This window comes from Zalophus californianus, chromosome 17 (genome assembly GCF_009762305.2).
Source record: "Zalophus californianus isolate mZalCal1 chromosome 17, mZalCal1.pri.v2, whole genome shotgun sequence".
In the NCBI taxonomy this organism is placed as follows: Eukaryota; Metazoa; Chordata; class Mammalia; order Carnivora; family Otariidae; genus Zalophus; species Zalophus californianus.
The window spans coordinates 39,117,929-39,144,660 of record NC_045611.1 but is presented as its reverse complement, the minus strand read 5'-3'; the positions used below and the strand labels follow the sequence as shown (position 1 = coordinate 39,144,660).

The following is a 26,732-nucleotide window of genomic DNA, read 5'->3' as shown; positions in this document are numbered from 1 at the left end:
CTCAGACTCAGACCCAGGCAGAGGCCCTGAAGAAGACTACAGGCTTCTTGGATCTACGGCTCCTGTGGGTAGCTGAAGCGCTTCTGCCTTAGGCATGTGTTAGGAGAACAAAATACCCTTAAACAAACTGGCCATGAGACCCTGTCAGAGGTCATCTTCCAGAATGAAGACAGGAACTTATCTGAAATTTCTCGAAGCAGACTGACTGCATTTTCCTCTTTCCTCCCACATTAACTAGAGGAGAGACAGTTTGACCGTCACCTGCGTACCACCTTCTCCTCACCACATCAGCTTACACCTGTGCCATTACCTAGTTATGATTCTTCTTGAAATTGACTCACAGGTTTCCTTCCATCAATTTGTTTCAGATGGAAATTTTATATAATACTGCCCGAAATAAAAATCAGTATCTTTTCCTCATTTAATATGTAAAATTGACGTCCTGCTGTATCAAAAAGGAACATGCTCGGCCATGTTGAATCTAATGCCATCTCCTAGCAGTGACCAGAAGACAGTGCAGGGCCAGGTCCCCCAACTTTGGGGGAGGGGCCTGGCCTTGAACCCTCCCCTGCTACATTTCTGATTCCAGCACCTGAAAACCTGGCTGAGTCCCAGTTTCCTGATCTGTAAAATGGAGATGATAGTCGTACCTCTCTTATAAGGTTGTTGCAAGAGTTGAATTCAGTGAGATAATTAATTAATGATTAATTAATTGAGATGACGTGCCTGGCACGTAGTTAGCTGTTGCTATTGTTAGTATACTAAAAGATAAGCCAGCAGGAGGGGGAAAATCTCACAGAGCTGGCCATCTAGCCTGTGTCCCCCACAGAACTAGACAAGCGGAGCGACACAGGGACAAGACCACAGGGTCTGCGCCCAGCCCCGCCGCTAGCCCACTATCAACATCTGGAGTCTCTTCCCTGCACGCCTGGACTCGCCACGTCTATAATTTGGGGACTGAGCCCAGAGGTCTCCAAAGGAGCACCTGACCATGGGGAAGTTGAGTCCCCAAGGCCAGCACAAGCCCAGCCTTGGTAAATAACCACTCTGCTCCAGCTTCCAGGCTGTGGCAGGTGCTGGTGAGGGGGGTGACGGGTGGGAGGAGCAAGAAGTAACTGAGACATAAGACCCAGGGTTGACACAAAGGAGGTGCACGTTGGGTCCTGGTCTGAGACCCATAAGTGGCAGAAGGCCTGGAGTGTGGGGGATGGGACCTGAGAGTTGGCACAGGGGTGCACATCAGCACAGCTCCCAGCCCCTAAGGTGCAGCACCCTGGGCTGGGCCTCCCCCTTGGCCTGCTTTCCGAGTCCCACCCAAGGCCTTGGCTCACTTCCTCAACATTTTCTGCTTGTGACCATCACAGCCATCACACCGACACATTACCTTAAAAAGTCCTGAAGTGGCGGACTTCGTAGGGCATACTCGGGGGTGACCGGTCTCCTGCCTCCTCCCCAACCCACCCCAGCATCCGTGGGTGAGACTTTCTCAAGAGTAGAAGTGTGTGTCTGTGTCCTGAGCAGCATCTGGTTTCTCCAAGAATAGGTCACCATCTCCCAGTTTTTACACCAAAGTGTCCCTCTACAAAAGTGTATCCGTTTTGCACATACAAACAGGAATGGCACGCCCTCAAAAATCTGGTAGAAACCAGGGGCCGTCGCCATGGCAAATTCACGCATGTATGTTGGAGTGTTAATCCCATTGCCTGGAGGCTCTGGGCCTCCTCTGGGACCCCCAGTCAGCAGCCCTGATACACATCACTCCCTCGCTCCTTGCCTCTAGATGGGCACCGGCCCGCCCCGGGTAAAGACCTTCCTGCAGGCACCCGCCCAAGTGAGAGCCTCCCCCAGGGCCAGCCCCCTGCACTGGGAGAGGGAGGTGCTGAGAAGCTCATCCACATCAGTCAATGGAGCTTGTGATGAATATTACAGAGAGATGCTTGCCCACCCCAGGAATCACAAGGTGTAGGCTTCTGGATGAACATCGACACATGCAGAGGTCCATTTTGGAGGCATAAACACATGCTCTCTAAAATAGGCAATGTTGAGTCTCTGGTACAAAATGAGGGTATAAAGCCTTCACTGTTTACAATCTGCTGGATCCCTTGGACTTGTAAGCCCTTTTCCAGAAACAGTCATGTGAAAGGCACTTTCTTAGGAGCGGGTACTTGTCTTGCTCCCAGGCAAGCTAGCATGACGCTACCATAGAAGGTCTTCCCCAGGGGCCCACATGTGTCCCCATGGGGGCAGGGGCAGACCCAGGGAAGCAGCCTTGGGACCCGCTGAAGCCGAGGACCAGCCCCTGTCCTTTTGTGAACGGGCTCATCCCAGCAGGAAGGACCAGCCCTACAGCTCCCTGGCCAAGCACGATGGTTGATAAAACCCAAATCATTTCTTCAGGTGTTCACCACTCTACAGTCTTTATGAAAACAAACCATGTAAGAAACCAACAACAACCACAAAAATGTATTTTCTCATTTCTTTGAATTGTTCTGCTTGGCAATTTTATTGCACATTAGTTCAAAATAAGCTGCCAATAAAGTTGGATAAAATTAAACTCATACTGGAGTCTTTCCCTCAATAATTTGTGTCGGGTTGTTTTTATTTTCATAAGGATTTGAAGTGCAGCCTTATCTTAGGTTCAGAATTTCACTGTCTGGATGGTCCCAACTTAACTCCTACTGGGCTTATGAATTCCAGCCTGTTCTTTTCAAATGAGTCGAGTTTTACTGTTAGCTTCAGACCAAGAGGTCTTTATGGCCATTCTGTCTTTTCCTACACAGAAAGCACAACAAAACTCCAGAACCTTCCATAGTGTAATTAGGCTTTAGAAAAATCACGTGATTTCTAATTTAGCAGAACTTCAGAACACTGCCTGATCCACACCCCGAAAGTCAACATTGGTTTGCATGTATGATTTCAGGAAAATGCTTGTTTTAAAGGTAGCATTTGTGGATAGGCCAAAATGATTCACTTTAAGATGGCTAAAAAAAAAAAAAAAAAAAAATCTTGGGAGTAAAAGTAATGTGCTATTGTAATTTGATTATAGCAAAAATCAAACGTGGTGTGTTGTAAGCAAACAATAGGAATTTTTATGCAACTAAACATTTTTCTGGCTATCTAACCATGATTTATACAACTAAAATGATAAATTTAATCCCATCACCAGTAGATCAATTGCAGGTATAACAGATAAAACCTGAATAAATCATCGTATCACTGTATTGGAAACACAAACAGCAGATAGAAGGGGAGTTCAGTCTTTAAACCGAAATCTGTTTCCAGGCATTCCAAGGACAATTTGCCGTGGAGAAGTTCAATGTATACATAAAGTCATTTGATCCAAATATGCTAATGATTTTTATTGGTCAAATCTTAAAAGTGAGGTTTATTTTTATGAGTATGCATTAATTAACCCAGCATGTACTATCTTTCGGACTATCTTGCCAGGGACTTTCATTTAAACATGTTTATTGTGAAATGTTTGCATTCTCCACATTTGTGGCCCACACACAGATTATTTCATACTTTCCTTTAGAGCACTTAGAATTCTAAGTTAAAAGGAGTTATTGTTTTTGATTAATGCCATTTTGGGCAGTTAAAAAAAAAAAGGAGTTCCAAACCCTAGCTCTGCATAAATTCTTTGACATTAAAAACAATCTCTGCAAGTTCTAGGGCACAGAGATATGGGGTGGGGGGGTTGTTTTAAGGTGGCCTGCTGAAACCGAACCTTATTCACTTTGGTGTTTGCATAAACTCATGTGGAATAGCAATGGCCCGATGCGATGCTGCTCTCAATCACAAAAGGGGAGGCAGCACGCTCGGGGCCGTGGCGTGGTGCCGCGCAGATGGGAGTTCTAAAGCCTGGCCTGTCATCTTTTGATTAAGAAAAGGAAATGATTTCACTAAAAAGATATTCCCTCTTGTGTTGTTTTGTTTTAACTGAGTTTGTACTTTCCACCAAACTGGACATATTTATTGAGACTCATAAGTTACTTCACGATTACCAACATCACTGCAATCTCAACAAACTATTTTTTTCCTTGCCAATTATCCAAATATCATAACTATAAAATATCTTAAAACATTCTCCATACTGTAAACATCTTAGCTACAAAGCTTCGAGTGTAAACAGTATGATGCATCAGAATGGTTTTAAGCGATGTTATAAAAACTGCTCTTAAAAACTAAACAAAAATGTAAAGCTTCCATCTGTTTTATGATTTTTCCACTGCTGAACGGCTGCTGTGTACCAGTTCACTGAACCATGGCTTGCTAAAGAGATTTCTGGGGTCACAGATTGAAGAAACAAAGAGCACGTCTTTAATGGTGGGTTGTTTTTTTTTTTCCTCAAGTCTTCCTGACATGGCTGGAACCGAATTAAGTGCGCGCAGCAGCAGAAGACAAGGGACTGCGAACACTCAGGGTGCCTGCTGCAGAAGTAACCCTCTCTCTGAGAGACCCGTGTTTTATGAAGGATGTCATTTCCGCCATTACCTTAGGGTTTTCGGTGATTGTCTATCGGCGACCTCAATACGCTCTGACTTCCTCACAGAATTTTCTTTGGAGCCTTGCATGTACAAGTTAAAAACAGACAGCAAATTGCACACTATGAGAAAGCATTCAGGCTTATTTCTGTGTACATACACAGGTATGAGACCGGAGAGTTTAGAGACTGTGGTCTTTGCTCCAAGCCCTGGTCCAAGGGGATGTGAGGATGCCTGGGCAGGTGCAAGAGGAAAACTGTCCTTCGCTTGGAAGGTTGGTCTCCGATGCACTGGGAAGGTGAGAAGCGGACAGCGCTGAAAGAGAATGTGCATGGAATCCAGTCCCGGTGCTCTGATGACATTGCTCCACAGGAAGTTGAGGAGGAGGGAGAAGCTGGGTCCAGTGCAGGTTCCCATCAGGGACGGGACTGCTGCCCCAGATGTATTAACACCTAACTTTTGTCCCCTGAGGCCACATCTGAGGAACAACAGCTACGGGGCCACAGGGTTTGGGCTTCTTGGGAAGGTGAACTGGTCCTTGTTCCCCCAGATATGGAGCTACTAGGGCCTGGGGGATGTCTCTGACCCCCACCCCAGGAGAGGCTTAGAGTTTGACCAGATGTCCCTATTGCCACCACTGCCCTTTAGGAGAACAGATGCTCCCAGAGCTGGGACAGAGTGGGTATCGGTCAGCCAGGGGCTGGGTTTTAGCTGGGAGTCAGCCTTCCCTTCCTGGGGTGACAAATGCACAGGAGACCTCCTGCAACGGAGTCATCCAGCTTGCAACTGTGGGGTACCCCAAGGTAGGAATCCTAAACAGATAGGCAAGGAAGAACAATTCCCAGTCCACAGCTGCCCCCCGCCCCCAGGTCCAATGGCCTGTCTCAGCACAGCTGCCCTGTCCCCGTCTCCCTCTCCAACCTCTCTTCCACACCCCAGGGCCACGCATGCCCCTCCTTTCACCCAAGGGCGCACGCTCACCCTAAGGTGGGCTTGTCCATCTCTATGAGGGACTCTGTGGAGGCCTGTCACGGGCAAGAGCCCCTGACCCAGGTTCCTGGTAAGGCCCGCATACTGTGAGCAGATCCCTGCCCAGGGGCGAGTAAGGTCCTATGGGTGCCGCACCCTGAGGCCAGAGGGCACACTGCTTGGCGGGGAGGGCACCCTTGGGACGCAGACCTGACTCCCCACACGTGCTCCTTCCTCTCGATAGGTGCATCCCTCCCACGGGAGTGTCACGCCCGCACTGCGCCCAGCAGACCAGCAACCAAGAGAGATCCCCCCCCTGGAATGAGCGGTCAGCGGCCACTCCCCGGCCCCGCCAGCTCTTCTGGGAGTCCCGTGGTGCTTGGAGCTTCAAGAGCCCCTGCCAGACCCCGGACCGCCCCACGTGCCCTACGGCTCGGCACCTGCGGCAGCGCCGGCCCAAATGTGGGCCCTGTGGGTTGGCGTGATCTTCACGCATTACAAATTTAAATCTGGGACGCTCTCCCCTTTCTTCACCGCTCCAGAACATGGGGGAGGCATCTGCCTGGAAACAGCTGTCCCCCAAAGGAGGAGGCGGTACACGCGTCTCTCCTGCACGCACCACCGTCAACAGCCACACATCAGCCAGGGTTGTTACTTAGCTACAGAACTTCACAGCCTGGGGCAGGGAGGAAGGCAGGGCCAGGGAGAGAGCCCGTGCTCAGCGGGTGCCCCGGGCCCCAGGCCCTGCGTCCCCACACGGGTCAGCACAACTCTGCAGTGGGTGCTGCGTCCCTGCCTCATCGGAGGGAAACTGAGGCTCCATGCTCAAGGTCACACGGCGACGAAAATAACACGGTAATCACAATAACAATGGGAACTAATCCTTACCAGCACGTGATAATGCTCACCGTGGGCCGGTTCCCCTTGGCATGGCCCGGGTTCGAACCCCTACAACAACCCAAGAAATGCTATCAGCACTGCCCTCATCCAGACTGGAGGACATGCCGGCAAAGGAAGGTCCGGTAACTCGCCCCAGGCGAGGTCACCAGGTCCTTTCAACTTCGCACAATATTATATTTAATTTCTATTATTCACTTTATCCCCCAAACACAGATACCAGGAAAATGAGGCTCAGAGATGTGCGATCTTCTGGAGGTCCACCAATGAATTGCAGGGGTGGGGAGAGAGGGGAGCTCGGCCAGGGGCCAGCACACTCCCGGTGAGGCCCCATCCCGGCCTGCAGCAGTACCCCCAGCCAGGATCCAGAATGGGATTTCAGAAGAGGAAAGGGGACAAGCCCTGGTGTGTCGTGCTCATCAAAGCGCTAGAGATGCTGTTTGGGATTTGCAGCTCCTGCCAACCCATGTATACTTCTCACTGTGGCTAATCTCGATTATCATGAGGGTTTATACTAAGTCTAGAGAAAGGAGGAAGGCCAAGCCTAAATCTACAGTTCATGCAGACAGGGGTGGGAGTTACGACAAACACTGACCATATTTAGGAGAAGTTGGGAGACGGGGGGCACCAGCCATTCGGCTCAGCGGCCCGACTCAGTGGGCCAAGCAGCCTGGCTGGGAGCATCCAGCACCAGCCCTGGCCTTTCCCTGGCTGTGCAGAGCCACAGGCAGGGGTTTTCACCCGTCTCCCTATGGGGGAAGGGGGCAAGTTCCAAGGGCAGGAAAGGGGGCTAACTCGAGGAGCAAAGCAGAATTACAAAGGAGTCACAACCCGGCTGCCATCAAGAGAGGCTGAGGTCCCCAGGACGAGCCTCCAAGCCCAAGACCCACGGAGCCAGGGACCTGCAAAGCCACCAGCTATCCTTCCCTGAGTTCCCACAGCTTGGATACAGACAGCATGAAAAATGCTGGCGGGTCAGGCTGCACTTTCCTCGAACTAATCACTAATGAAGTTTGGGGTGAGCTATTTTGAAAGCAGCCCACACAGCATAACCACACGCCGTCATCAGCTGCGATCCTCAAATGCAATTTCATTCATAATTAAATATGAAAAAGCCACCACCTTAAAATAACATCAGGGGTCACAGCTGAACTCCCCGGCCTGGGTTCTGGCCTCTGCTGACCTCTCCAAGATGGTCCCCAATACCTCCCAGGCTCAGGCACACACCCTCACTCCAACCCCACGAGTCCACCTGTGCGCCCCCGGACACACCTGCGGGCCTGCCTCCACACCTCTGCCCATCCCACCCTGTCTTCTAAGCACACCCTTCTCCCTCCTCTCTGCCTCCAGGTGCCAGCTGGGACTCGAGGGTCAGCTTGATTGAGCACCATAGCTCCAGAGAAACCTCGGACAGGCCAAACCTGATGGGCCCTTTGCCAGCTTCTGAACTCTACAGCAATGGCTTCTATAATCTTTCCCAAAAGGCTGCTCATGCATGGCTTTGTGCTCTCTTCTCTTGTCCTTCCAAGCACCGTTAGCATTCCACACATGGGCGTCTCATTCAATCATTCATTCATTCATTCATTCATAATGCTTACTGAGCACCTGCTATGCGCCAGACGCCAGAGAAGCAACCGTGGATGGTCAGACATGGTCCCTGCCCTCCTGGAGGGCACCTTCCAGAGACAACAGATGAAAAATACAGCAATAAACATGCAGTAGATTTTTCTAGCTAGACTCAGTCTGCCATGGTCAGGCCCTGCCCTATACTCATATTGGAATCTAAACCAGTATAGGACACAATCTATGCCAGCCAGTCCATGCTTCTGGGCAGGTCACCCCCTCCCTTGTCCATCCATGGCTCTGCCTCCGGATCTCCTCCCGGATCCACATTTAGGAGAGATTCATTGGGTAGGGACAGTCAGAGCTGGGTAGGCGTCAGCCCTCAAGATGGCCCCGCCGGGCACCAGCAAGCGCTGGGTCGGTGCGTCACCTCATCTCCTTCCCAGTGCCTGGTGGGGCTCCTCCCTGGCCTCTGGGATCCCGACTCTGGAGGGAGTATGTTCTCTCAGCCAACACGTGCCCTGAGGCTATGAGGGCCACTTTCTGCACAGTTCCCTGGTCTGTCCTTGGGCATGGACAGAATCTTCCTCACTGGAGCTGCCCCCAGATTGTGGTCTTTAAAACATTTCTGCTTGTGCACTAAACACCTGGGCTTAGGGCATGGGCTTATTCTGTGTCTTGGTCCTCCACGGGTCCCCTCCAGCCACCACAGCTCAACATTGGGCCATCCAGTGGCCAATAAAACAATGGGGCTCAAGGTGGGGCCAGGTTTCCAGAAGCTCATGGACCGCAGGGGAGAGGAGATGCTGCACGTGCGAGGCCAGGCAGGACAGGTACCTGGAGGGAGGTAACTCCGTACACGCATTGTCATCTTTGATCCACAACAGCCTTATTAGAGAGATCAAGAAACGAAGGCTCCAAGAGGTCAAGTGACATATCCAAGGTCACATTGGTTCCAAGCCTGGAACCAATGACCGGGTCCTGAGGCTACTTCCTTCCCACCTGTGCTAAATTGTCCATGCTCTGGCCTCAGCGGCTTGCGTCACCCCCTAGTCTCACATGCCCTACAGAGACCTCAGGGTCCTCATCATGAATAACAGCGTCACCATGGTCAGGCCGCTGTGTGATGCTCCCACGGCGCTGTCATCAGCACAATAAGCCCAGTAAACAGATGAGGAGACAGGGGGTCCACGGGGAGCTGTGACCTCCCCGCAATGACTGCGGAAGCGTATCCTAACCTGCTGTCACGCCCGCACACCCGGACCCTGCTCCAGTTCTCACGGTCCTCCTCTCCTCATCTGACAGGCGGAAGCAACACTCACCTGCCACATGGGAATTTGCTTAGAATCCCAAAAGAGAAAGACAGGTTTCAGGGGCTGCTAAGTTCCTTCGAGGACTTTCTGAGTACTGAACGAATAAGCTTTTATAAACATCTTTCTCCATCCCTCCCCAAGAATTGTGCAGCTTTGGGTCCATTTTGGATGTCAGTATCAATACCCAAACCATTGGAATTATGACTCTTTCTACATAAAGGGAGGAGAATGTTCTGAAACCCCAAGCACTCACTTCCAATTGGCCAAGCTGCTGCTTTTTCTGGTTGCTATCACCCTCAAGTGCACGCACAGTGCTCTCATTTTATTGGAAGTTGTGGGTCTGTCACCAATCATGTCCATCAATAATCAGCAGATTAGCAGCCTGCTTGTGCAGACACTTCTATTTTCAACCTGAAGGGTGGTTTGGGGGTTTCTTTTAAATTTAACTATCCTCATTAAGGATTCATAGCACACCAAAAGAGCGATGTTTTTTTATTTTTTAAAAAAAATCATCTTTGCAGAGAAGGAATATCAGCAAAAATAATCACTATTCCAGGCTCAACAATGAGTCCCTAATGAGGACAGCAGTCATCAGTTAAATAAACATATCATTAGGGTGAGAATGGATATGTCAACACAGACACAGTCCACTAATTTGGGGGGGAGGTGGGTCGTCTGTGGTTAGTCTCCGTGGGGTCCGGCTGGGGGGGGGGTGGGTGTGTCTAGGGCAGAGTCAGAGGTCACCTTTCAGAGGTAGGGCTCAGGGTGTGGGCGAGGTCAGGTCAGGTTAGATGGGAGCCACGAATGAGATGAATGCCAGCAGGTGGACAATGGGACACTGCCCTGGGGATCGGGTAGGCCCGCAACAGTGAGCAGGTTTTACCCAGGGAAGATCCAGAAAGCTCCAGAGATGGCACAGATAAGGAGGACAAGAACAGGAGCCTCTTAGCCGGAGGTCCCACAGCCACGTTGTCCCCAGAGGCCAAGCCCTGCCTGGGCAGCCAGCACGTATCCACCCAGCTCTCCGCAGCCCCATGGCGAGGCTTCCTCTGACAGTGCAGAATCAAGTGGTACTGCCTGAGGAGTCCCAGACACTTTGTCTGGGGTCCACAGTCCTCTAGAGCTGAAAGTGGGGCTGTGGCCAGGGAGAGGAGGCTGTGTCATGGAAGCACACGCTCTCTTCACAGAGACTCTCTGAGTACCTCCTACTAGATGCTGGACCACAGCGTGGAACACGGTGCGTTCAGCCCTTTCCCTCATGGGACTTAAATTTGCGGGAGGGGGGAAAGAACCAAATTAGGATACTGATAGGTTATAAGAAAGTGTTAAAGAGGGAATAAACAGGGTGAGAGACAGCCAGCAACCTGGGCCTTTCTGAGGAGGGGACATTTGAGCCAAGGCTTGGGGGAAGGACAGTGCCATCACGGAGCCGAAGGGCAGGAGTAGGAAGTGGGGCAGCGGTGAAAGGTGTGCGTGCGCGCAACAGAGGACCTGTACGTGCGCGCTCCCCAGAGCCCGCTCTCTGAGGGCAGACGGGCTGGGCTCCCGGTACCCCTGCAGGCAGAAAAGACAATGGCCAAGGATCTGCACTGGGCAAGGGCTGCAGGAGAAAGGCCCCAGGAGCTCTGCTTTCTCCGGGGAGGTGAGTAGCAACAGAGGACGGCGTGGCCATTTTGGAGAGCAAACCCTAGAGAAACACGGTGCCCGGAGAGCCCGCTTCACCTCTGCTCTCATGGAGTCACGCAAAGAGCCACCAGTCTGACTGTGCCATTTGCTACTGTCAGTGGGGATGCCCGGAACTATCACAGGCCAGGTGGATATCAGGAGCTCACCTGAGGCTGCAGAGGTCGGGGACCGAGGAGGGATGCAAGGAAGTAACAGAGACGCTGGACTTGACCTCTCAGCTGGGTGAGGATGAGCAAGAAGGCCGGGAAAGGGACAGTGAAGCAGCTCTGTCAGGGGAAGACCCCTGTCATTTGACAGTCGAGGCATCACAAAAAGTGGGTTGCATCATGAGATTATAAAATATCAGTGAAAACACACTATTTTGCAATATTTTCATCTGTTCAACTCAATCAATACTTTTCAAAAATCGAGTAGCACGGTTCAATGATACTCAAATCGATTCTCTGATTTTTCTTCAGAAACTTGGTAGAGAAAGTCTCTCCCCCAAGTGCCGACCCTGTAAGTTAAGTTATGCCCCAGAGCAAAATACCCTGCCACAGTCATAAATCTGCATTAAAAATGTGTGTGCTTTCATGGAAATACTGACGACCTCAGAACTTAACAGCAGTGACCAAACGGTGCGGCCGGACGCAGCAAGACAGCCTGATAAACTTTGGTGTATGCTTTTCCCTGGGCCTCCCAGGGTCTGTCCAGAAGACAGCTCCAACAAGTACTTCTAAGGGTCATAAATTAGGTGCTCTCTTAAATGTGACTGAATTTCCACTTTTACAAATGTTTTATTGTTATTGCTTGGTCCCACTTTACAAAACAGAACTCCATTAATATTACTCCCTTCGAGTTTCTGTCTATAAGCAGATATTCTGCAAGACGGGCTTGAAATAGATTCCTCCCCAGCTCCTATTGCCCGGCCCCTCACCTCCAAAATTCCAACTAAGCATATTTTTTACTCAAAGGGCAAAGTTAGACTAGGGTTATGCGTGTTTTCTCTGCAAAGGATATGTTTTTCAACAAGAAGGACCACATTCCTGCAAAGCCAAAATATTCCCTGTAAGCTGATTGCTCCGGTCCTTGCAGACTTTTCTCAATAAGGCTCTGTTCTCCTGGCTTATGGTCGTGTGACCTGCACCCTCAGGTGGGGTTCTGGACAGGTGTTTGTCTACCAAGATGCCACGGATGCACTCTGACCCAGCCCTTCCCACTGCTAGGTGCCTCTCACACCAAGTTGCTGGCCTCCTTGACACACCAACTTTTAAAAAGCACGCCTGCAAAATAGATTCATCTTAAGATCTAAAAGGGGTTCCCTTGGTACAGTCTTAATTCCCGTTGCTCGGTCTTGACGGTGCCCCCAACATCCTATCGTTGTAGGGGGGACAGGAGAGGAGAGAGAGAGAGAGAGGAACCCACAAGGACAAGATTGGAGCAGCCAATTTTCTAAGTATCTCTGGATGGCCGCTCTCATTTTTAAAGGCCACCAAACCAGATCCAAAGTACGCCAAACACCTGGGGATGCTGGCTTCAAGAGCAGCAGGAAAAGCCGAAAGGAACCCCTCTGCACATTGATGTCCATGCAACGATTTGTCCAGAGAAAGGCATGTCCGTCGCCTTCAGCATATAGTGGGTCCGGCAAACATCTCCCTCCTATAGGGGGACTCACCAGATTAGACCTTTATCGGAAGCACACATGCAGTACAAATAACTATTTGCATTATAAAACGGTTCTGAGGGTACTTGGGCGATTAGCTGCGGCTGCGTGGACGGCCCGAATAATGCATCGCCATTTATTGAGTGAGCAATTACTAAGAGCCAAGTAATCCATTGTGGAGAACTCCCAGTGAGCTCTGAGTGCAGATCAAGAGCAGCCTGGGGCCCGCAGACGAGGTCGCACAAAGCCCCCTCCTAAGAGCACCGGAGTTCCTCGGTGCCTCATTGGGGCTGCGGAGGTTTTGCTGTGATTGGGATGCCGGCCCCACGAAGGAGTTAGAATTGCCCCCCGGGAGCCACAGCCTGAACACAGGCTCTACCAGCCTGGCATGTTCTGCCCACTCCTGCAGGCACCCCGGCTGCGGGGACCCAACCAATGCCTCCCACTTCCCCTGGGGAGGTGCCTGAGACGCCCTCTGACAAGTCCATGTGTGAGTGATGGTCACCAGAATAATTATGCATTAGTTCATTTCATCCACACCAACCCTGCAAAGTGGGTTCCACCGCCACCCTCCTCCGAGAGGCAGAGAGGCCTGATCTTCCACAAGAGCCACGGTGGCTTGAGGAGCCCCGGGCCGACCCTGCCCCCCGGCCCCCTGACCATTAGATGCCAAGTGTGTTGTCAAAGCTGTGCCCTCCCCTCTAGGAAAGTTCATCGGGTGATCCAAACCTGCCCCCCAACCTCAAATGTCATCATGATCCCTAATTCCACCCAGCAGGGGACAAACACGGCCCAAAGGAAAAACCATGCCATGGACAGGAGAAGGGGGGCCAGAGTCCTGGAGACTGAGGACAACCAAAACCATGCTTGCTGCAGGGAGGGGGATTTCGCCACGAACGCAAAAAAACCCAGACCCAGGCGCAGTTCACGAAAGCTGCCCCCCCAAATTGGGTGCGCGGCACTGCGTGCAGGTCGGACATCCCAACAAAGCCCGCCAAGGAGGTTGAGGGAGTAATTACAGCATGCAAATATCATGTGATTTTTGTCACTGATCTTTTAACATGCAGAGCCGGGTTCATGTGTCTCCAATTCAAAATCCCAAATTGAAGACTTATGTGGAGATAATTATAAGCGAAAATCGAACGCAGGCCTGGAAAACACCCTGCTTTCCTCATAAAATAACCGCATGCCGAGAAGAGCCTGGATTCCCAGAGGCAGTCGGGACGGCCTGGACCGCACCGGCTGGGGCAGGGTTGGCCCGAGAGTGGGCTCGGTCCCCCCAGTCCCGGGTCAACCCCAGGAGCCCGAGCGTGAGGTCCATGCCCAACGCCAGAGAGGACACACGCTCCCCATCCTACACTCGCAGCAGCAATAATAGATCTTCTAACTAAAAGCTGTCTGTGAACAGGAGATGGAAATTGCATAAGGGGAAAAGCGTTGTTGTTTTTTTTTGCCGAATATTTTTGCTGGAAAAAGAAAATTTGTGTGTCTGCCAAGGGCCACTTGCACAAAGTCGTCTCAGGAGTCCCAGAGAGGGGAGCGCCCACCTGTGTCACCCACCGGGCCACCACCTCCCGCACGGCATCCCTCCTTCCTCTTCTCAGAAAGCTGTCAGTGACCACATCTCAGAGGAATCCCGACAAGAAGCCAAAGGGACTCGCCGGGCTGCCCTGAGGGCCCTTTTCTTGAGCATAAAGGGACACCCTGCTTCATCTCCAAATCAACATGCTCCTTCCCTCCTCCCGGCTCTCCCCGCGTTGCCCCGGCCTCAGTCTTCCTGACCCCCCGTCCGCCCCCCACCGCATCCACAGGGCAGACCCCAGGGGCTCCAGCCCCTCCCAGGGGCTTGGCAGAGCATCAGGAGCTCCGGCTGGCCTCACACCGGGCCGCCCTCCTCCCCGAGCCTCTTCAAAGAGGCTTGCTCTTCCTCAGCGTTGCCTGCTTGCCTAGAGCATGGCAAGAGGTCGCCATCTGACCCCGGCACTATTAAATCTTTTTAAAGTGTAATCTTCAGGGGATTTCGGCTGTAAATAAAGAACACTCCACATGTAAAAAATAAACTTATACTCATGACTTCATGCGTGACCCCGAGTTCAATTTCTGTTTGTGATTTAGCAGAGGGGGGACGAGGCCTGCCACTGCAGGCGAGTGAGTGGGCTCACCGAGTGCCCTGTGGAGTCACAGCCCAGAGAGGCCCCCCCACTCCCCAGCTAGGAATGTGCCCCCCACCCTCCGGAGCAGGAGTGACCCCCGACAGCCACACGGCCCATAGGTGGCACAGCTGGGCAGCCCGGCAGCTGTGACCACGGCTTAGCTCATCCCCACACTGGGCACATCTGGACGCTGTTCACGTGCGACGTACGGGCTGGGCTTTCTCCAGGTCTCGCTTCCAGGGCCACGCTCCCACCCAGGCCACGGTCCACAGAGTTGGACTCTCCGAGGGCCATGTCTAAGGCTCTGTGCCCCCTCACCCCACCCCCCCAGATCACTGGGGTGCCCTGTGGCAGGAGAAGTGAGAGGGAGACACGGGGCTCAAGGCAGAGGGGACACCCCGCCAGGCAGTAGGTGCCAACGCTGTACCTCTGCCCTTCATATGCCGTGGTGTTTGTAAGCACAGCCTTCCCGGAGCCCCACCATAGCCACCGGACACTGACGAAACAGATATGAGCATGCGTTTTCCATTGTACAGATGAAGGAACGGCTCAAAGAAGCCCCACAGCCAGTTACCAGCAGCTCAGTGTTGACTGACTGACAGGTTCAGCACTGCAGCCACGTATCAGCTGCCTCCCCCCTCAGGTTCCAGTACCCAGCTGAGATGTCCAGGTTGAGGGTGAGAACTGGCCCCAGGGGAGGGGGTGAGAGCCACATACAAATCACCTCCAACTAGAGCCATCTTCTGCCCTTTGGGGATGGCCGAGTGTAGGGGAGCAAGAAGGGACATATGTGCAAATTGACACCAACTCCTCCCCCCCAAAAAACCCCTCACTGTCAGGTCAACTCTTATTCCCTGTGGGTTAGGAAGACATGAACCCTGACACCAGAAAAAAAAAAAAAAAAAAGGCTCTGGGAGTTTTCCCGAGTCCGAGGAGCTGATGTGCATGAATCTAGAACAAGAGCGCTCATACAATGAGTCCTGCTCACTGTATGACTTGGGGCAGACATGTTTCCCTCCCTGGGCCTCCTTTCCCTGTGTGCAACAGAAGATCTAAAAGGTATCATACAGACTGCTATTCACCACGAATGCCTTAGGGTGAACCAGCCCATCAGGAAGCACTGGAAGTAGAGAAGGAGTTTTATGGAAGAAGGCATGGTATATATAAATTTATCAGGGGGAAGAAGCTCTGATTTGGTTGGGGGAGGTGCACTCAACAGGACATGACCACCTGTATTATTGTCAGGGATTCCCTCTCCTGAATCTCTCATTGGAATATAAGGCAGGTAATTTGCAACAACGTGGATGGAATTGGAGGGTGTCATGCTGAATGAAATAAGTCAATCAGAGAAAGACATGTATCATATGACCCCACTGATATGGGGAATTCTTAATCTCAGGAAACAAACTGAGGGTTGCTGGAGTGGGGGTGGGGTGGGAGGGATGGGGTGGCTGGGTGATAGACATTGGGGAGGGCATGTGCTATGGTGAGCGCTGTGAATTGTGCAAGACTGTTGAATCACAGATCTGTACTTCTGAAACAAATAATGCAATATATGTTAAGAAAAAAAAAGAAGATAGCAGGAGGGGAAAAATGAAGGGGGGGAAATCGGAGGCGGAGACGAACCATGAGAGACGATGGACTCTGAAAAACAAACTGAGGGTTCTAGAGGGGAGGGGGTGGGGGGATGGGTTAGCCTGGTGATGGGTATTAAAGAGGGCACATTCTGCGTGGAGCACTGGGTGTTATGCTCAAACAATGAATCATGGAACACTACATCACAAACTAATGATGTAATGTATGGTGATTAACATAACAATAACAATTAGAGAAAAGAGAATATAAGGCAGGTAGGCATATATTGCACCGCGTAGATGCTCATGACATGATAGATGGATGGATGGATGGATGGATGGATGGATGGATGGATGGGCGGATGGAAAGATGGCTGAGGATAGGTGGGCAATGAGTGGAAGAGTGAGTAGATGAGTAAATAAAGGGAAAGAGGATGGACAGATGGATGGAGGGGGGAGAGTGGGAGGAGAGATGGTTAGGTAGATAGAGGGACAAACAGAAATAGATGAGCAGAGAGCAGGAGGGCTGGAAGGAAACATGGAAGGCAGTGGGTAGAACAATGGGAAAGGAATGGGTCAGAGGACCGAACACTGGCCAGGGGAGAGAAACTCTCCAAGGGAAGGTGAAAGCTCTAAGAACCAGCAATGCCCCCTCCAAGCATGGCCAAGACCGTCATGCCACCCCAACCACAGAAAGGAGAACAGCCTCTCCCAACATAGCGCCTGCCTTCTTTCTCACACTGCCCAACCCAACAACCCTGCCCCCCACCCCGGAACCGATTCCTTATGAAGTCCCCAGTCAAGTCCTGATAGAGATAGTACGTTTATTTTTTAAACAGGAATGAATTATTCAGCACTTCTAAATCCAGAACACATCAAATCTAAAACGACACACACTGTGCTTTTCCCCTCTCCCTGCATACACTTAGAAATATTCTGTAATTTCTTTAAAAGAATAAAATTATTGATTGTGGGTGAATTAGCAACCCAAGAAAGATCCAGATGCAAACAGGAGGTTGGAGGTGTTGCCGGACTGGAGCTCAGTGCCTGAGGAGGGAGTGTGGAAGTCCAAGGATAGGCAGAAAGGAAGGGGTGAAGGGCTAGGGTGGGCTTGAGGAAGGGGAGGCATGTGTGCAATGTTGGCGCTGAGTGGGGAGAACTGTCCACCCACATCAGTGCCCCCCACCAGCAGCATCACAGGTACGGACTCTGCCAGCAGATCTGGCTGGGTGAGGGGGCCCAGAGACCCCTTGAGAACATGCCTAGCTCTGGTGGGGCGAGTGGTGGGCTCTGGTTCGTCAGCAATATCACAGAATGCTGGCCCTGAGCCCGAGAAGAGACTGGAGTCTCTGGGGCCCTCAGCTCTTGGCTCTGCTTCTCATGGCTGGTTCCCGTCGACGGGAGAGCGGACACCTCACACCCAGCACTTGTCCTGACATATGCGCTTCCCTTGAGGAACCAGGACATTCTGAATGCTTTGAACCTCACCAAATCGTCTCCCCTTATGTTCCTGGCCTTTCCAGCAGGACCCTCATGAAACCACATGAGGTGGGAAGAGCCAAACCAGAGCGTCCTCGGCAACTCGACAAGGCTACACCCCATCGCTGACGCTTCCGCCCTCTACCCTGACCTGTAGGTCTGCAGGTTTTCGGAAGCCCCCACCTGGGAACGAGGAAAAGGGGCTCGGGTGGGGGAGTGCTGCATATGGCGGGACAGTGGTAGGTTCCTGGCTCTCTCAGGTGTCAGGCGACAGAAGGTTCCAGAAGCTTAGTGTGAGCTCCCAAAACTCTGATGACTTCACCCACAGAGCATTGACTAGATGCAATGAGAGTGGAATTTCAGGGAAAAGGCAGCTCCTTATGAATACTGGGGCACTCCCAGCGGGCTTGGCCAAGGGTCAGGGTTTAAAGGCACCCCCCCCTCCCCAGAAGCGAGCGTGTGATTCCTGCAACCCCAGCCCAGAAGGAGCTGAAAAGTCCCTGAGGCAGCAGGACTAAGTCCCACGAAAACAGAAATCTGTGAGAACGGGCAGAAAAGCGGAATGGTGTCTTCTGATTGCCCCTCTGGGAGTCAGGCCTCGGGAAATAACCTGAAGTAAGGAAGAAATATCTTTCTGCACAGAGATGCTCATCACAGGATTTTTTATATTAGAGAACTATTGGAAATAACTTGAATGCCAATAATAAAGGAATCGTGAAGTAAATTATGGCACCTCATTCCAGGGCAAGCAGGGGCAATGAGGCACGGTGGTCATAAACTACATGGGCATTTAGCAAAATGCACATCACGTGAGGCCAAGGAAAAGAATTTAAAACTGTGGGGACAATTATGACAATTATGAAATGACTGTATAGTGAAAAAAAAATGTATTTGAGAGGGGAAGCTAAAAAGCGAGGTCACCAAAAGGTGAGCACATGGTTTGTGTTGGACTGGGGGTTGGGGAGAGCTCGGGGGGTGCAGTGGTGGCTCCATTTTCCACTTCCTCTGTTTGCCAAATTTGTGGCACCAGACCGAGACTTCCTTTGTCATTTGGAACTACAAATGTGGGGAGCAGAGTCGTAGTGCAAACCCCAATTTTCTGAGGGTTCAGGGAAGAGCAAGCTCAGAGAAGGTGGCGAGCCCAGAGGAGGGGGGATGTGCACGAATGAGGGGGGCTGCAGAAAAACAAGGCACAGTTTCCCGACAGCAGAGGCTGGCTTCCTTCCCCCACAACCACCAGGAGGACGAGGCGCAGGGCCCCAGAGGGGAGCCTCCTAGGATGGCCCACACCCAAGGGGAGCAGATGCCGAGATGCACATGTCCGTGTCACCAGCATGAAGCCCAGGAGGACAGGATTATTTCTGTGTGCTCCCTGCTGCACTCCAAGCATGGGACACATACTAATCCCACACTGGTAATTCATACATATTACTTAATACCTGTGATATGGCTTGATGGATTGAAATACACCTGTGTGTTCGAGGATACGTCCAGCGCACAGTGGGCCTTCCATACTGTACACAAATCAAACGAGAAGCCTGGATTCTGCTTTGAGCCAAGTCAAGGGGAGATCTGAATGCTGTTTAATGGGGGAAATTAGTCTGGAAACCATTAGGGTAGCCCAGGTCGGGAAGGGGAGCCTTTAGGCTTCTGTGGACCCCAATTTCCCCAAGACTGTGTATGCTCTCACCATTCCATCCCCAGGGCCACCCCAACAGGGCTTCACACATCAGGCCAGACTCTGCCTCAGTTCCTCTCACCCCCAAGATGCTGTGTGCTCTTGCCTGGCATCCAGGGGCTAAAGAAGACCTTAATGAATCAAGAAAGTATAATTTACTCAGCAGCAGTACATTACACGATTTCTCTGAGAAAGACCGAAAACACTCCTTAGGAATAGAGCCCAAAGACTTGGATTAAAATTGACTAGAGTGAGTCCACTATACTTCTTTTTTAAAATGAGAAGCCACTAATTCAGTTTAAAACATTGCTAGTTCCTGGGACATGACTTGCGGTGTTCAACCGATGTGATTTCTTTCATCATCAACCTCCAACTGTCCCCCCTTCGAGTCAGCTTCTCCCACCGAACTCCATCTCACCAAGGTTGGTAGAATGTTTGGAAAGGAACAGATGTCAGAACATGGGGCGTGCCAGTAACACTGATGGGAGCCAGTGATTTCTTCCCCGTCCAACGGCACGAGGATGAAAAATAATCAGGCCTGTATACAGTCACGCAAGATTTACTGAAACATTAATGGCTATAAAAAGTAAGAATATACAAAGCTATCTCCACTTTTTTTCCCCCAAAAACATCACTAAGGGCAGTGCCTTATTTTATTTCATTTTATTTTACTTTAATTTGTGAGAAATTCGACTACAAACTGAGAGGTCTCCATACTTTTAAACCCTCAAATATCCACACAAACACAGCTGATGGTATTGATTAATGTTTATTAGCTCGTTCCAAATATATTTGCATCTTAGTCAATTCTGCCATTTAATAATTTTGCTAAATCTCAAAAATGGAGATGCAATCTTGCCTTTAAGAAGGCAGCCCTGCTAGTTATTTACAGATTGTAACATTTACATAAGAGTTTGGTTTAACAAGAGATATAAATATAGATAAAACCCTTAGGACTTCATTCTTTAAACTGCCCTCTAAAAATCTGCCCTGCAATTTGCAAACTGAATTTTGTGCAGACTATTCTTGGAAGCCTTTGTGAATTAGGGAGAACTAACTCAAAGCAAGGGCTGGCTAATCACAATTTTGCAAATTGTACGTAGCAATCATCCTCACATTGTGAAATTCAGATCTATAAAATGCTGATGTTTTAAAGTTGAAAAATAAATTAGCTCACTAGAACTATTTCGCAAAAAAAAATCAGTCTGAGGCTTTACAACTAAATTATTTGTTTAAAAAAATTAAAAGATAGTCACATTGGTAGCAAATAATAAATAAAGGCAGAATATCACGCCAGCATGTTCCTGCCACAATCATCCCTCCAATGGAGAGGGCTCCCCGCCGGCGTCCCCAGCTTCAAGGCACCTCCTATAAATACTCACCTGCCCGCAGCACGTAGATTCTGAAACTCCCCAGAATACACTTGTGGCCACGCCGGGACTTCTATTTTAAGCGCCTCCAGCGTATCTGTCTACGATCTGGAAAACGCTCTCAGACAGGGAAGGGATCAGTCAACACAGTCTTTGATATGTCATCTATTCGCTTGCTAAAGCTGATTCACGTCTGTCCAGTCAAAGGAGTTGGCAGTCAGCGTTGGTTTATTTGCTAAAACCAATGCCGTTTGGGTTACGAAAACTGTAATAATGCCGAATATGAAGGAAGAGAGTTTGTTGCCTCGAGTCCGGCGTGACTGACAGTGGAGTCACCCTAGGTGAAGAAAGCTGACCTCAAAAGGGGAGTCCACTTGCCCACCGAGAACGGGTCACGGGGGACCAGGGCCGTGCGTTCATTCCCACAGAATGTTCTACAGATCATTGCCCTAAGAGGCGAGATATGTAAGCATGCAGGTGCACACGTGTGCACCCACACGCACACAAACACACAGGTGTGCACATACATGCACACGCACACATACACACGCACACGGTATTCCTTCCGTGAGCCCCAGAGCCCCACGCTGCAGCCTACAGACGCTGACACAGGTGAACGCAAAGGCTCAAGCTCATCAAATCCTGTTTTCTCAAACTCCAAGGCCTCTCCACAGCCCTTGGCTCTAGCGGAGTTTTGTGATGTCTAGAATTACTTGACATAAGCCCATAGTTAAAAATACCCTAATTCCTTCGCAAAGGCATCTGCCTGCCCCAGCCATGGTCTGCTCATTTCATTGGCTCTTCTCAGACCAATGTCCGGTTTGCTCCGTTCCTTCTTTCTTGCCAGATTTTACATCAGGCAAAATAAATGCAACTGAGGTCTGATTTCAGATTACTCCATCTTCACTTCTCGTGAGCTCCTCCCAAGCTGCCACAGCACAGCTCTGGGCACACTGTAAGCATGCAATCGAACTGCACCGGCTGTTGGGATTGGCCTCCATGAAGCTCGGGGCGGGGGGGGGGGGGGGGAACACTGGCAGAGATGTATTTTTTCACTTAAAAAATGACCACAACGTCCTTGGAAAAAGTGGGCCGGATGCGCCAACGTGTGGCCATTCCCCTGCGTCTCACTGTGGAGATGGTGGCACACCAGCTCCACACCACGGAGCTTTGCTTGCTTACCTCAAGCATTCAGCTGCTGAGCCTACAGCTCTGGCATTTTGTGTAACATTGCTTCCAGAAAGCAAATATGTGTATTAGTAAATACCATCAAGATATGATCTGCATTCAAGTGTTTTCTATAGGTAGCTGTTAGAAACAAGAAGAGAAATTGTTGCCTAAGTGGTGAAGAGAGAAAACAAGATGTTGTGGGCATCTAAGGAGAATTAAGGAAACGCCTTAAAATGTTACCTTTCGGCTCTTAATGCTGAGTGTTGACTCAACACCCAGTTACAAGAGAAAGCCTCCAAAGACAATGGTCAGAGGTCACGGAAACTCACCCTACCCTCCCAGGAGAATGCCAGCCCCCGTCTAGCAGGCAAGATGCTCAAGCAGGTGCCCAAGATCCACCACCAGCATCACCTGGAACACTGTGTTCAAACACACGTGCCCTAAGTGTCCCAGAGCACAGAGCCCTGGTGGGGATGAGGTGGGAGGCAGAGGTACCTATTCCCTGGGCTGCTGGCTTTTGGCAGGGCTGTCCCCACATATAGACATGTGGGCACAGGTACAGGACCCTGGGTCTTGGGCCTGACAAGAAATGTCTTCTCTGACCCCAGAGACACCTATAAGAGGCTCTCCTCACACCTGCGGGGTGACTGGAGACCTTGAGACTGGGCTCAAGTCCCAACTGGGACAGGAGCAGGCTGGCAAACTTCAGGCAAGACCCTAAGCCCCCACTCCTCAGTTTCCAGGTGTGGAAAACCGGAATAATGATACCCACCTTTTGGGATAAGAGGGAGCTCGGCTCCCACAGAGAACCAGGATCGCTGTGTTATAGTTGTCTTTGCAATGGAGTGTCTGGGGTCATTTTTCTGTGGGGGGAGGGTAATTTTTAATAACAGTATTTTGATATTTATTTTCAAAGTTAAGTTATTAAACTAGAGACAATCAGAGCTTTGCACACCTTAAAGACAATGGGGGGGGTGCTAATCCTCACAATCGAGGGGGCAAAGTGAGGCCTTGCCAGGAACACCTACTCCCAGCCCAGGCTTTGCCTTATGCCATGCTGTGCTTCCCCTGAGCTGCATCCCTGCCTTTATGTCCTCAGGTTCTCCAGGGTCCACAGCCAGGCTCCACAGGCTGCCTCCTAGATGCCAGAGCAGGTAAGGATGTTGGCATCCTACCTGGACCAAGAACAGCCAGGGCTAGAGTCAGCTTGAGATTCAGAGACCTGCAGAGGCCCAAAAAGACAAATAATTTAGTCTTTATGCATGAGAACCAGGCCCCGGAAACTACCTCTGTAACTTCCCAAACTACCTCAACACATACCCAGGATGCCTCCATGGAATGAGAAACATTGCTTTGCAATGTAAGAGGATGATTCATAGCACAGAATACCGTTTCTGTAGCCCTGGTCTCCATGACCCCTTCCCTTGCTCTAAAGCAGCCTAAAAAAATGTTTAAAATATGTGTAACACAATGGAGTATTATGCAGCCATCAAAAGGAATGAGATCTTGCCATTTGCAACGACGTGGATGGAACTGGAGGGTGTTATGCTGAGTGAAATAAGTCAATCAGAGAAAGACATGTATCATATGACCTCACTGATATGAGGAATTCTTAATCTCAGGAAACAAACTGAGGTTTGCTGGAGTGGTTGGGGGTGGGAGGGGCGGGGTGGCTGGGTGATAGACACTGGGGAGGGTATGTGCTATGGTGAGCGCTGTGAATTGTGCAAGACTGTTGAATCACAGATCTGTACTTCTGAAACAAATAATGCAAGATATGTTAAGGAAAAAAAAAGAAGAAGAAGATAGCAGGAGGGGAAGAATGAAGGGGAGTAAGTCGGAGGGGGAGACAAACCATGAGAGACGATGGACTCTGAAAAACAAACTGAGGGTTCTAGAGAGGAGGGGGGTGGGGGGATGGGTTAGCCTGGTGATGGGTATTAAAGAGGGCACGTTCTGCAGGGAGCACTGGGTGTTATGCACAAACAATGAATCATGGAACACTACATCAAAAGCTAATGACATATGGTGATTAACATAACAATAAAAATTTAATAAAATAAAATATGTGTAACAAAGGGTTAATGCCCAACATATGTAAAGCGCTCTCAAAAATCAATGACCAAAAAAAAAAAAAAAAAAGAAAAATGAAAAAAACTATTAACAAGTGATTTGTAGAAAACACTGGAGTGGCCAATACACATATGAGAAGATAGTTGCACTACTAACGAGGGAAATCCAATTCAAAAATACCAGTTTTTATCCTTCATATTGGTGATCATTTAAAAGAGCAATTATATTCAGTATTGGTGAGGTTTTGGGAAATGAGTACTATGCATACAATACTGGTAGACACACATACATAATGAACATATAAAGTACTACTTGGAAGGGCAATTTGGTGATATCTATCTAAAAATTTAAATACACATTATCTAGTGACCTAGAAATATGAGTTCTAGAAATCCATCCTCCAGAAATACTTGAACTTGTTCACTGAAGCACAATGTAGAAGGGAAAATGAAAACTGCCTTAACCTCCATCCACAAGTACATGGTTACACAAGTGCAGATATGCCGCATTACGGAGAATTATACAGAAGAATTATGTGAGGGAGTAAAAGAGCACAGAACAGACTAGAAAACAACAACGGGAGGACTGGGTGAGCATAGAGGCCTCTTTGAGAGACGCCATCGGGGCCGAGGCCTGCAGGTAAGGAGCTGGCAGGAGGGGTGGACAGGGGGATGGGGATGATGCACCCTCCACGGTGCCATGACCAGAGCTAGGCACGCTGTCGGCGATCGGGAACCATATGTCTGGAGGACAAGCCAATGGCCATCCCAGCCAGCAGCGGCTCCCCCCAGAGGAAGGAGCGGGCTTGAGCACAGGACACACCGGGATGCCCATCTTGTGCCTACTACCCCTGGCTTGTTCCCCCAGACACAATCCTCTTTTTAGAATGAGCAAAGGCCATGCCGACCCCATAAGCCAGGCTTCACCCCATTTCCAGGCATGAGAGAGCATGGCATGAGGGGCCTCCTAGACCTGCATCAGAGCACTTTGCATGGGCTCTTTGCATGCCCAGTGAAAGCCACTTAGGTCAAAATGGAAAGGTGACCCCAACAACATGAACCCAACATCAAGCTCGGCCTCCCAGAGCGCCTTGTGCACAGCCCTGTGCTAATGGGCAGGCAGACAAGGTAGAACGTAGCATAGCAGGTAACCTTCTGGAAACGGGGCACCTCGAGGTGCAGGCCGTCTGGCAGGAGGCACCTGACTGCACAGCTAAGGCTGACCCGCAACAGAACCATCCCGACGGGGCTCAGAGCCCTGGAACAGGGGAGCCCAGTGAACACCACGGCCTACGCCGACGGCCCCCATGCCACACAGTCCACGGCCCGCACGGGCCTGCCCAAGACTCTACCCCACAGGGAGCCCTCAGTGCGCTTTCAGCTCAGTTCACTGGCCTCCAACAGGGGCCCAGGGTCGCCACCCCTTCACTCTGAAGTCTATGCAGGAGGAGGGCAAGGCCCTCTGCCAACTGGCAGGCCAAGAAGACAGTGTGGACCCCCAAGAGCAAAGGAAACGTACACTTAGGACCCCAGCAAGGCAGAGTCACCCCAAAACGAGGGCACTTGAAACAAATAATTGGGGCCGATATTCCTAAAAAGAGTTATCAGGGTCATCACCATGGCAACACCAGACCTTTGCTGGCCTTCTCACACCTCTGTTATGGCCTGGCACTGTTTTCGATCCTCAGGCACACACAGCTAGGAGTGAGGGAAAGGCCTCCAGCGCCTTTCTTTGGCCACATGAGAAGACCTTTCTGTTGGGAGACTTAATTTCACCTACTGGTTTTTCTTAGAGGGGGGTCCCCACCTATATATGCTGAGGCGGGTGAAAAACCTGGACCCAAGGCCAGCAGCCCCACTGAGCCAAGGACTCTCGTGAAGCCATCTTTGGCCGAGGCCCCCAGGAATGCTGGGACCTCCCGCCTGGGAGGATCGACCCTGAGGCCCTCACTCCTGTCACACTGGAAGACTTGGGGATGCTGTGGCACCAGTGTGAGAGTGAAGGGTCCTGGGGAGGGGAGCCTGGAGCTCCAGGGGGCCAAGGGACCACCACGGAGGCTGTGGAAGGGGCAAGCTTCTCCCTGACTCCTGGAAACAGGGCTATGTGAGGCCAGGCTGGGGTTCCAACCTGACCTGGCTGAGGCAGAAACCACGGGAGGGACATAGGGCAGGAGCCCTGAGCGGAGGCCAGCCCCCATACTGGATTTCCTTGGGGGTCCCCCTTCCCCACTCAAAGTTATTTAGCACCAGCAGGAGGCCCGGGGAGTGGGGAGGAGGCCCCCTCCACCAGGGGAGAGTTGACCAGAAAGCTCATTATACAAGGCACCTGGGTAATAAACTATCAGCAGGCCACCCTGTTATCTGGGCTAGCCTGGCCTCCGTTCAGGCTTCACATGGCTGCAAAGACCATCACGGCTCCAGGACAAGGTCCCTGTGAGGCCCGCAGGGCTCTGTGCTGCCGTGGCCCTGTCCCCCTCCCTCAGCCACATCTGAGAACAACACATGACACCTGGCATGCTCTGCTATGAGGCTTACTTCCAGCAGGATCTGGAAAGCTTGGGTCTTTTCCTTCGATAAGAAGGAGAAAGGTCTAGAAAGTATGGCTGTCATTATGCCTGGGGACTAGGGAAGCCCCAGCCCTGCAAAAAGGGTCAGGGCAGGTGCTCCTGTCCCCATGTCACA

At 50.8% G+C, this 26,732-nt stretch overlaps 1 protein-coding gene across 3 annotated transcripts in view; it reads right to left on the bottom strand.

The window, feature by feature from the left end:
* ZNF536 (zinc finger protein 536) overlaps positions 1 to 26,732 on the bottom strand; it is a 421,493-nt gene that overhangs the window by 314,862 nt on the left and 79,899 nt on the right. The window lies entirely within an intron of this gene.